The sequence below is a fragment of the Dendrobates tinctorius genome, unplaced genomic scaffold, assembly GCF_039654945.1.
Source record: "Dendrobates tinctorius isolate UK_male_01 unplaced genomic scaffold, ASM3965494v1 ptg000060l, whole genome shotgun sequence".
Lineage (NCBI taxonomy): Eukaryota > Metazoa > Chordata > Amphibia > Anura > Dendrobatidae > Dendrobates > Dendrobates tinctorius.
The window spans coordinates 73,588,331-73,601,165 of record NW_027361728.1 but is presented as its reverse complement, the minus strand read 5'-3'; positions in this window follow the sequence as shown (position 1 = coordinate 73,601,165).

The window sequence follows — 12,835 nt, the reverse complement described above, 5'->3', positions numbered from 1 at the left end:
GCTCTCTGTGGTCGGGAGGAGGTAAGTTAGGGCACTCTGTGCAGGGAAGGGGAAGTGTGTGGACGTGAGAAGGGGAGCTGGAGGATGAGCAAAGTTAAGGCTCACTCCTAGCTGGAGCGCATGGTCCCGATTCCGGTCTCCGAGTTTGTAGGGACACTGACGTTCCTGCAGCAGAAACCGGGAGAAAGTAGCAGCTATAAATGCTCTGTACCCAACTAAGGCTCGGAGGCCCCAGCATCGACGTGTTGGAGCCAGAAGGTTAAGGCTACAGCTGTCTGCCATACAAGTAAAGTCTGAGGAACATCTGTTAGACAGGAGGCGCTTCAGTGAACCACGGTCCTGTGAGTGCTTCCCCCACAAGCGCTAGAAAGGAGACGTTCAGGAAGGTACATGTTGGCGGAGTGTTGGAAGGGAGCTTTCCATTTTAGTCCTGGAGGTTGGCTAAGGTCCTGACCCGGAGGACACAGCACGGAGGCAGGCATCTGTGTAACCTGCAGACTGTGAGTAAAGCTTTGGAACTGCCTGCTCTGGTGTCCTACAGTTATTCCAGCACCGCTACATCTGGGTACCAGCACCTACACCGCCTGTGCCTTTCCCCCATCACTACATCTACACTTCCCTGGGACTCAAGCTCCACCTGTGGGGAGCTTCACCATCTTTGCTGCACAACACCATCAGTCCCAGAGGATCTGCATGCAGCGTCGGCCTAACATCTATGTTGCCGAACACCACAGGTGGCATCAAACTATCTATTTAAACTCTTTACCATTATACCACGCCATTTACATGGGTGCCCAGGGCCACCGTCCGGGTCACCGCTGCTGTGACACATCCCACTGACACCGACCCGGTACCGAGTACCCCACAGCCCTGGGAGGGCGACCCATATGCCGACTTCTGATCGGGCGGCGTTATTCCCACGAACCTCCAAACAGCGTCCATGAAGGCAAAGTTTTTGGTTTCCGGGGGCAGTATGATTGCAAAGCTGAACCTTAAAGGAATGTCCAAAAGGGCACCACCAGGAGTGGAGCCTGTGGCTTAATTGGACTCCACCCGGGAAACCACAACCATGCCACCTAAAGAAAAGATGCACACTTTGAAAGCTTTGTCGATTCTGTGTGTGGTGTGGTATGTGTGTTTGTAGTTGTGCTAGCGATTTCTCAGCTTTATTCCGTTAACAACCGAAACTCCGGCATGCCCCCGCAGTACGCGTCAAGCTTACTAGAGGGATAAGCGAGGCTCTGGCACGTGAGATCGAGCAATAACTGGTCTAGCATTCCCGTACATGTCCAGGGCTGCATGCACGCTACACTGAAAGGACCAGCTTTTGTCGCTTACAGGTGCAGATAACCTGCTGAACTCCGTTAGTGATGGGGATCTGGGATTTAGATTATTCCCCGTGAACGATGATTTCCCAGTAAGTTCAGGTCCACCGCAATTCCGGAGTTAGGCCTAACCGTCATTCCTGAAAAAATTACGTGTCCAAACCACAGGTGCTGTAGCTTGTTTAACAGCTCGGCAACCGTTCTCAGGCCCAGTATGGATTCAACAACATTGTAGAAAGTTGATAAAGGGTACAGTTTCACTGGAAAACACGTAAATATGTAGCCTAGTTTACACATTAAAAATATATGTCTATAGATCAGGAGGCAGACTCAGATGTTCTCAGGCACAGTATGGATTTGACCAGATTGTACAAAGTTGAGAATGGGTACTTTATCACTGGATAGCAGGAATATAGAGCATAGTTTAAACATGTAAAATCTCTGTGTTCTCAGTATGGATTACAAAGCAATCTAGAAAGTGGAAAAAAGGAAATGCATTTGAGGCGTACACAACTATATACTTTTGGTGTTATTTTTAAATCTTCTTTTATATTTCTGTCTCAGTAATACAGTCCAGCCTCTCTGCAATAGGAAATGAGATGCATACAATTACTGACATAAAGGCTAGTGATTGCAGAAATCTAAGAATTACTATTCATGGGAAAAACTTCCGTCACAATTCTCATAGGCGATGCTGACCCTCAATTAATTTGTGTTGAGACAGTGAAAACATTTTCTTGTGAATAAAGTCTTGCTGTATTGCACTTCCGTTGATTCCATCACTGTTACTCATCTCAATCAAATTTTTATCACAGGGAGCGATGTAAACATGGTGCTCACTGGCTATCATGATCTGTCACGTAACTTTGGAGTGCAAAAGACAGAAGCCACAGGCCGTAGGCGATTCTATTTGATTGGCATGAGAGGGCACACTTTAAAATGTGCGCCGGAATTTCACATGTTTGTGAGTAGGAAAACTGTGAAAGCTGATGATAAACCACCACTGCATGTAATTGTGAGTCGACGTCCATAAGAAATGGAAGCCATTGATCATCTGGAGTTAGAGCCCGGCCAGCAGGACAGGGCATAGCTACATCTTAACCATCATCTTTCAGTTCAATCAATTTGTAGTGGCACTCCCAGTGAAGGATTTGACAGCCCAGACTACACAGCGGAGGAGCAGGGAGAGGTAAACATTGCAAATGCTGGGGCCCTGCCCAAGCAAGGGGGGCACACTCGTGGGCGTCGGTACTGGCACTGGGCCCCTCATAGTACGGTGGTGTGTCTGACGGCGGGTGTGCACCACCACCGTCAGAGACACTTGATTGCACTATGAGGGACCCTGTGCCAGAGTCCGCGCCCAAGAGTCGGCCTACCCACATGTCCAGGGCAACGGCACTCGCACGGTTTCGTGCGCTAGGTGGTGACCCCGGCCATGGGTTGGGGCAGCCCAGTTAGGGCGGTTTACAAAGTGGCATATGTTGATGTGGGACATTCACCTGCTGCAAAAGGCGAAATAGGTCAAGTTCGCGGAATAGGAGGAGGACCAAAGCAAGCCATTTTTCTGGCCACCTATGTGTCATCAAGGGAAGGTGGAACAAAATCCTTGGAAACCCATGCATGGTTCATTTTAATGAAGGTTAGCTCATCCACATTTTAGGTTGACAGACGGGTCCTTTTTTCTGTCAGGATTGATCCAGCTGCACTGAAGACTCTTTCCGATAGCACACTTGCAGCTGGGCAAGCGAGCTCCTGTAAGGCATATTGTGCCAATTCAGGCCAGGTGTCCAGTTTAGCGGCCCAATAGTCAAAGGGGAATGACCTGTGCGGGAGAACATCGATATGGGAGGAAAAGTAGTTTGTAACCATAGTTGACAACTGCTGTCTCCTGTCACTTTCCATCGATGCAGTATTACCAGTTGTGTGAGCGGTACTTGAAAAATCAGTCCACAACATTGTCATGAAACCCCTGTCTCCAACGCCACTTCTGCTGTGTGCACCATGAACACCTCTGCCAAGCTGCCCCCGGCCCATACGGCTCGTGTGAGAACCATCACCGCTGCTGTGTGCTGGGAATGCCTCAACCAACCGGTTTACCAGAGTTGCTTGTTTATTAGTCAATATTAGGTCAAGGTTCTCCTGTGGCATGATGTTTTGTAATTTGCCTTTATAGCGTGGATCAAGGATGCTGGCCAACCAGTAGTCGTCATCGTTCATCATTTTGGCAATGCGGGGGTCCCTTTTTAGAATCTGCAAGGCATAATCTGACATGTGGGCCAATGTTCCCGGTGTCAATGATGCACTACGAGTGCTGGTTGGAGGAGCACTTTCTGGCAAATCCACATCCCTCCAGTCACGCACAAACCCTGTACCAGACCTTGCAAGGCCAACATTTTCACTTGCCCCACGAGATGCATCCTCCTCCCCTAAGTAATCATCCCCATCATCATCCTCCTCCTCCTCTTCTTCCTCCACCTCATCCAGGAGAGGTCCCTGAGCAGACAATGGCTGAATGTCATCAAGGATTCCCTCCTCCTCTTCCTCCTCATCAACATTGGCTGCAGACGCCTGCTCCTTAAGGTGCGTCAAAGTTTGCATGAGCAGACGCATAAGTGGGATTCTCATGCTTAGGATGGCGTCGTCTGCGCTTACCAGCCATGTGCATTCCTCAAAACACTGAAGGACTTTAAAGAGGTCTTTCAGCTTCGACCACTGCACACCTGTCAACTCCATGTGTGCTCTCAAAGTGCCTGGCCGTGTATCCTCCCACAAATGCATTATGGCCTGCCTCTGTTCGCACAGCCGCTCATCCATGTGCAGGGTGGAGTTCCACCTTGTTGCAATGTCGATAATGAGGCGGTGGTTGGGAAGGTGGAGCAATCGCTGCAGCTTCTGCATACGAATGGAATGTACAGGCGACTGGCGGATGTGCGCGCACAGTCTTCGCACCTTCTGGAGCAGGGCTGTTAACTCCGGATGATTGTTGAGGAAGCACTGCACCACCAGGTTCAAGGTGTGAGCCAAGCAAGGTTTGTGGCTGAGTTTTGAAAGGGATATGGCTGCCACAAAATTACAGCCGTTATCACTAACTACCTTGCCTGCCTCAAGATGTATACTGCCCAGCCATGACTCAGTTTGTCGATGAAAGTACTCGGCCAGCACCTCCGCGGTGTGTCTGTTGCCCAAACACATCATCTGCAACACAGTCTGCTGACGCTTTCCACTAGCTGCTCGATAGGGGGACACCTCGTGTGCAACAGTGGCAGCTGCAGATGGAGTGCTCGTACGACTGCGCTCTGTGGACGAGCTTTCGCTTCTGGAGGAGGAGGAGGAGGGTCGAACGCCTACCGCCAACTGTTTCCTATACCGTGGGCTAGGCAGCACTGTCCCACCACCCCTGTCCCCTGTGGACCCTGCATCCACCACATTAACCCAGTGCGCAGTGATGGACACGTAATGGCCCTGGCCATGCCGACTGGACCATGCATCTGTTGTGAGGTGCACCTTTCCACTCACTGCTTGAGTGCATGGACAATGCGGTCTTTCACATGATGGTAGAGGGCTGGGATGGCTTTGCGAGAGAAGAAGTGGCGACTGGGTAGGTCATAGCGTGGTACTGCATAGGCCATGAGTTTGCGGAAAGCTGCGCTTTCCACCAACCGATAGGGCATCATCTCTAACGACATTAGTTTGGCAATGTGGGCGTTCAAACCCAGTGTACGCGGATGAGAGACTGAGTACTTTCTTGACCTACTCATAGTCTCTGGGAGAGTGAGCTGGACTTGAGAGCTGCATATGGTGGAACTAGCGGTGGACAGGGCGGACTGAGAGAGGGTTGATGAAGGTGATGGAGTTGGTGTTCTTTCTGATGGCCTAGATTCAGTCTTTTGTTGATATAACAGTGGGATTCCCTGACTGCTTTGGCCTTGCAACGACACCTCACATTTGCTGCTGTGCTAACCGGTGGGCTTACAGTGGGGGAAACAATGTAGCGTTGCTGACTACCTTCTTTGTGATCAGTTGCACATGTGGTACTTGAGGTTTGGTGTTGTGTCCACGCTTGCAAGTGCATGCTGGTTAAATGTCTAAGCATGCAACTGGTATTCAAATTTTTCAGATTTTTCCCTCGGCTAAAGGTCTTTGCGCACTTCTTACAAATAACCTTGGCCTGATCATGAGGATTTTGTTCAAAAAAAGTGCCACACTGCACTCTTCCTACTTTGGAAGACATTTTGCGGCCTAGCACGCTGTGCTATTTTGACCGTCTGGACAAGCTGTCCAGAAACTCTTTTGATATTTGGAACCTGTCTTTGGAGTGCTCCGGGCCTGCCAGATAACAGCTGTTGCGATGTCGATGTCTGCTGTGGATGCTCCTCCTCCTCATCTGAGCTATTGGAAGCAGCACCCTCTTCCCCCAATGGATGCCAATCTGGGTCAACAACTGGGTCATCCATCACCTCCTCTTCAATGTCATGTGCACCTTCCTCTGTGTCACCGTGTATGGTGGTATAGTATGCGGGAAGGGGCACCTGAGTCTCATCAGGGTCAGAATCTGGCTCTTTACACTGCGAGGACAATGTAGTGCTCTGAGTGAATGTACCAGCAGAATCATCTATCAGTGGCTGTGCATCAGTGCACTCCATGTCAGATTCATCTTGGCCTCGGTTATTCACCATTTCACTTGATAACCCAGGCATGGTATGTGAAAACAGCTCCATGGAGTAATCAGTTGTATGGCCTGCGTCATCCTTCAATCTTGGTTGGGGTGAAGGACACAAGGAAAGGTGTGGTTCATGAATATGACCCTCCAATGACGACTCAGTGCATTTATTTTTTACAACTTCAGAAGAGGAGGCGATAGAGCTGGAAGCTGAGTCAGCAATGTAAGCCAAAACTTTTTCCTGAAGCTCTGGCTTTAAAAGCGGTTTGCCAACTCCTAGAAAACTAAGCCTTCGAGGCCTTGTGGAGCCAGACGATGACGCAGGCTCAAGACCTCCTGCATTCGGTCCTATTTTGCTTTTGCCACTACCATCAGATCCACCACCAACACCATCATTACCAGCTGGCAACCCCCGCCCAATTCCACGGCCTCTTCCACCAGCCTTCCTCATTTTTGGTAAAAATGTACACAAAATCCCACAAACTATATAGTAATGTAAAACAACGTACAAGGTGTATATAGGACAGGGGAGATGTAGAATTTCTGAACACACTTGTGGACACTGTTGGATTGTGTGAGGCTCAGTGAATATCACACCGCTATGTCACAGTCTCAATGTCGCAGGTGTGAAAAATGTCACTATAGGACAGTGGAGATGTAGAATTTCTGAACACACTTGTGGACACTGTTGGATTGTGTGAGGCTCAGTGGATATCACACCACTATGTCACAGGCTCAATGTCGCAGGTGTGAAAAATGTCACTATAGGACAGGGGAGATGTAGAATTTCTGAACACACTTGTGGACACTGTTGGATTGTGTGAGGCCCAGTGAATATCACACCGCTATGTCACAAGCTCAATGTCGCAGGTGTGAAAAATGTTACTATAGGACAGGGGAGATGTGGAATTTCTGAACACACTTGTGGACACTGTTGGATTGTGTGAGGCCCAGTGAATATCACACCGCTATGTCACAGGCTCAATGTCGTAGGTGTGAAAAATGTCACTATAGGACAGGGGAGATGTAGAATTTCTGAACACACTTGTGGACACTGTTGGATTGTCTGAGGCCCAGTGAATATCACACCGCTATGTCACAGGCTCAATGTCGTAGGTGTGAAAAATGTCACTATAGGACAGGGGAGATGTAGAATTTCTGAACACACTTGTGGACACTGTTGGATTGTGTGAGGCCCAGTGAATATCACACCGCTATGTCACAGTCTCAATGTCGCAGGTGTGAAAAATGTCACTATAGGACAGGGGAGATGTAGAATTTCTGAACACACTTGTGGACACTGTTGGATTGTGTGAGGCCCAGTGAATATCACACCGCTATGTCACAGGCTCAATGTCGCAGGTGTGAAAAATGTCACTATAGGACAGGGGATATGTAGAATTTCTTAACACACTTGTGGACCCTGTTGGATTGTGTGAGGCCCAGTGAATATCACACCGCTATGTCACAGGCTCAGTGTCGCAGGTGTGAAAAATGTCACTATAGGACAGGGGAGATGTAGAATTTCTGAACACACTTGTGGACACTGTTGGATTGTGTGAGGCCCAGTGAATATCACACCGCTATGTCACAGGTCCTATGTCGCAGGTGTGAAAAATGTCACTATAGGACAGGGGAGATGTAGAATTTCTGAACACACTTGTGGACACTGTTGGATTGTCTGAGGCCCAGTGAATATCACACTGCTATGTCACAAGCAGAAATTGGCTAGTGTATGACAAACTACAAGGTGTACAGTGGGGCAAAAAAGTATTTAGTCAGTCAGCAATTGTGCAAGTTCCACCACTTAAAAAGATGAGAGGCGTCTGTAATTTACATCATAGGTAGACCTCAACTATGGGAGACAAACTGATTAAAAAAAATCAAGAAAATCACATTGTCTGTTTTTTTTTCATTTTATTTGCATATTATGGTAGAAAATAAGTATTTGGTCAGAAACAAAATTTCATCTCAATACTTTGTGATATATCCTTTGTTGGCAATGACAGAGGTCAAACGTTTTCTGTAAGTCTTCACAAGGTTGCCACACACTGTTGTTGGTATGTTGGCCCATTCCTCCATGCAGATCTCCTCTAGAGCAGTGATGTTTTTGGCTTTTCGCTTGGCAACACGGACTTTCAACTCCCTCCAAAGGTTTTCTATAGGGTTGAGATCTGGAGACTGGCTAGGCCACTCCAGGACCTTGAAATGCTTCTTACGAAGCCACTCCTTCGTTGCCCTGGCGGTGTGCTTTGGATCATTGTCATGTTGAAAGACCGAGCCACGTTTCATCATCAATGCCCTTGCTGATGGAAGGAGGTTTGCACTCAAAATCTCACGATACATGGCCCCATTCATTCTTTCATGTACCCGGATCAGTCGTCCTGGCCCCTTTGCAGAGAAACAGCCCCAAAGCATGATGTTTCCACCACCATGCTTTACAGTAGGTATGGTGTTTGATGGATGCAACTCAGTATTCTTTTTCCTCCAAACACGACAAGTTGTGTTTCTACCAAACAGTTCCAGTTTGGTTTCATCAGACCATAGGACATTCTCCCAAAACTCCTCTGGATCATCCAAATGCTCTCTAGCAAACTTCAGACGGGCCCGGACATGTACAGGCTTAAGCAGTGGGACACGTCTGGCACTGCAGGATCTGAGTCCATGGTGGCGTAGTGTGTTACTTATGGTAGGCCTTGTTACATTGGTCCCAGCTCTCTGCAGTTCATTCACTAGGTCCCCCCGCGTGGTTCTGGGATTTTTGCTCACCGTTCTTGTGATCATTCTGACCCCACGGGGTGGGATTTTGCGTGGAGCACCAGATCGAGGGAGATTATCAGTGGTTTTGTATGTCTTCCATTTTCTAATTATTGCTCCCACAGTTGATTTCTTCACTCCAAGGTGGTTGGCTATTGCAGATTCAGTCTTCCCAGCCTGGTGCAGGGCTACAATTTTGTTTCTGGTGTCCTTTGACAGCTCTTTGGTCTTCACCATAGTGGAGTTTGGAGTCAGACTGTTTGAGGGTGTTCACAGGTGTCTTTTTATACTGATAACAAGTTTAAACAGGTGCCATTACTACAGGTAATGAGTGGAGGAAAGAGGAGACTCTTAAAGAAGAAGTTACAGGTCTGTGAGAGCCAGAAATCTTGATTGCTTGTTTCTGACCAAATACTTATTTTCCACCATAATATGCAAATAAAATGAAAAAAAACAGACAATATGATTTTCTGGATTTTTTTTTATCAGTTTGTCTCCCATAGTTGAGGTCTACCTATGATGTAAATTACAGACGCCTCTCATCTTTTTAAGTGGTGGAACTTGCACTATTGCTGACTGACTAAATACTTTTTTGCCCCACTGTATATAGAATTGGGCAGAATAGGAATCTCCCTAGAGTGTAGGTCTGTAAGAACGGAACATGTCCTCGACTTATTCTTCCAGAGTCACACACAGATAGCTTCACTGTGGCCGTGATAACAGTTGTTACACAGTACTGAGAGAGGAGCGTGCACGTACACCGCTGTCCGGTGTCCGTAAAATTGTCAAGCTCCGTGGTTTTTAAGTATACGGACTGACACACGCTGTCTCTCTATAGTTTTGAATGCGATCAAACAGCAAATATACTTAACTGTTTGAAAACCAGACAAAACTATAAGGTGGAGGTCTGTAAGAATGGAACATGTCCTCGACTTATTCTTACAGAGTCACACACAGATAGCTTCACTGTGGCCGTGATAACAGCCGTTACACGGTACTGTGTGAGGAGCGTACACAGCTGTATGGTGTGAAAAAAGGCACGCTCAGTACCTCACCAGGAGAAAAAAAAAATTTGGATTGCTTTTAAAAAAGCAGTTTGCAGAGCAGTGGGAAAACAGCAATGCAGCTATCAGGAAGCCTTTTAAGGCAGCCTAACAACCAACACAGCTGATCCAGCAAAATATAGCCTCCACTTGCACTGCACACACAGTGACTGGTGTGTTGTACAGGCAAAATCGCTAGTAGCAGAAGCAGTTTTTGGTGTCTTCTTCCCCGCCTAACGCTCTCCCTACAGAATCATCAGCAGCAGCAGCTCTCCCTATTTTGAGATCAGCATGAGTAACATGGCGGTCGGCGTGCACGCCCTTTTATACCCCTGTGACGCCCCCCAAAGCAAGCCAATCACTTGCATGCCCTTCTCAAAGATGGTGGTGACCCCTGCCTATGTCATCACGTTGCCCACAGTGTCCGTGGATCCTGATTGGCTGAAAAAGGGTGGAAAACAAACTTTTGAAACGTGACTTTGGCGCTAAAGTCGCCGAGCTCGTGGCCGACCTCACCCTAGGGTCGGGTTTCGTTTCATGAAACCCGACTTTACTAAAAGTTGACGACTTTTGAAATTTTTCTACCCGTTTCGCTCAACTCTAGACTTAACATCTCCATTGCCGAACACCACAGATGGTGTCACAAATCATTAATTCATAAACTTTATTCCATCACACTTAATCCCTTTTACATGGGCTCCCAGGGCCAAGGACCGGGTCACCGCTGCTGCGTCATTCCCCTCTGAGAGACCGGCCCGGTACCGAGTACCCCACGGCCCTGGGAGGGCGACCCATCTGCACCTATTATCCTCTTAAATCCTGCTGTAATTCTCTGACAGTGGCATTTAAAATTTACAGCCCAGGGACTTGTCCATGAGTTGCACCATGGTGCGATTGCAGGGTATCATTGGGTTGCCACAGAAGCCAGGAGTCTGCTGAAGACCCCCAGAACTCCTGTTATGACAGTGTTCCAAGACTGTGCATTTTGCTACATGCACACAGTTCAATTCCAGTACATAGCATAGGTGATCAGACAATCTCAGGTTCAAGTCCCCTAATAATACTAAAAAAGATAAAAAGTTTTAAAAAAATGTAAAATACATAAACATTTTAATTATCCACCTGTCCCCCACTTAAAGAGAATCTGTCATCACGATTTTGTAATGTAGTAAGCACATGTCTTTAATGGCACTGTAATACTGGTTACAGTGATACCTTTGGTGAAGAAATCCACATTGTTGTTCTTATTTAATCACTATTTGAAGTTTTCTAATAATTAAATTTTGTTGCACTGGAGCCAGACTAATTTTTCCTGCCTGTGATTCCCAACTCTTCTGCTAGCCTCCGGTTTTTGAATGACAGGTGACTGCTTTTTCAGTGATGTACCTCTTCTGGCGCCGTCATTGCCATGGGCATATTAAGTTTTCATCTCAATATATTGTTTTATAGAGACAACTGTGCATATGGCATTGACAGCTACATTTTTTGTGGGAACTCAATCTGGGCACGGTAGTGACAGCACCAGCGCAAGAAGTTAAACATAGGAGGCAGGTCGCTGAAAAAATAGTGACCTCTAATTTAAAGACCACAGATAGACGGAGGGGTCAAAGAATCAGAAATGTCATCATCAATGGGACATGTCCGCGAGTGACGTGTGCAACCTCGAAAACGTGGGACTTCCATTGGAATACTGTGGACTGGTGTGGGTTTTTTTAAATAAATGAGTGAAAGAGGGAAATTGTTGGGTAAGTAAATTAAGTAAATATTTTTTGTGTTTTTTTTCTCTTTTTACTTACTGGATTAGTAATGGGGGTCTCTGATAGATACCTATCAGTTACCAACTCGTGGGCTTGATGCCAGTTGACATTTCACAGCTGACATCAACCCCCCAAAAAATTACCCCGATTACCACAACACCAGGGCAATTGAGAAGAGCCAAAGCTAATTGCCAGAATTAGCTCATCTAATGGATGTGGAATTCCTGGAGTGGCTGAGGGCTGATTTTTGGTCTTATTATGTTGGTAAGGGGCTAGTATCTAAGGCCTTTCCTAGCCTATTAATATCTGCTCTCATCTGTCTGCTTTTCCTTAGCTGGTTATTTAAATAGGGGGAACCCACATCATTTTCTGGGGGATCCACCTATTTTTTTTTATAACCAGCAAAGGCAAAGCAGACAGCTTGGAGCTGATATTAATAGGCTCGGAAGATTCATGGATATTGGCCATTTTCCAGCTTAAGACGCTTAAGACCAGCTCACAGCTGTATGCTTTCCGTTAGCTAGTGGGACCCCACACCTTTTTTTCATTCATTTTTATCTAGTAACAAATACAGGAAACTACTCATGCAAAGCATTCTTCCACTCCTCCACTTGGTCCTCCGCTTCCTAGTTCGAGATTATTACTTTATTTTTTTTATTCTATGCTATTTTAAGTAATTTACATATTTACATTGTTTGAAAGGCAATTGTCCTGTTTTACCACTATTTTGCTTCCTTTCAGTCCCCTAGCCCTTGCCACTACCATTTTACTGTTATTTTACACGAAAGTTCGGATCTCATTTGCTTATATGGGGTTTGGGTCCGTGGTCAAGTTCTTGTACCCGAACCCAAACTTCCACGGGTCTGCTCATCCCTAGTCCAAAGATATACATACCTTGAATGTCAAGAGAAAAAATAACAATAAAAATTTGCTTGCCACTATTAGTTAAACATGAAAAATAATAGAAATATTTAAATAATGGGGTGCTCACTGCTCTCTAATTAGTTGCTCAGAGGTAAAAATTATAAACAATTTAGAGGAAAAACCTCTATGATGAAAAATAATAGAAGCATATACAGTTTTAGTCTTAAAGGGAACCTGTCACCTCTTTTTGCCACTATAAGATGCGGCCACTGACTTTCAGTGTTTATCTACAGCATTCTATAATGCTGTAGATAAGCCCCTGGTCTGACCTGAAAGATAAGAAAAGTAAGCTTTATTATACTCACCCGGGGGGGCGGTACGATGCGGTCTGGTCTGACGTGTGTCGCAGGTCTGGGTCCGGCGTCTCCC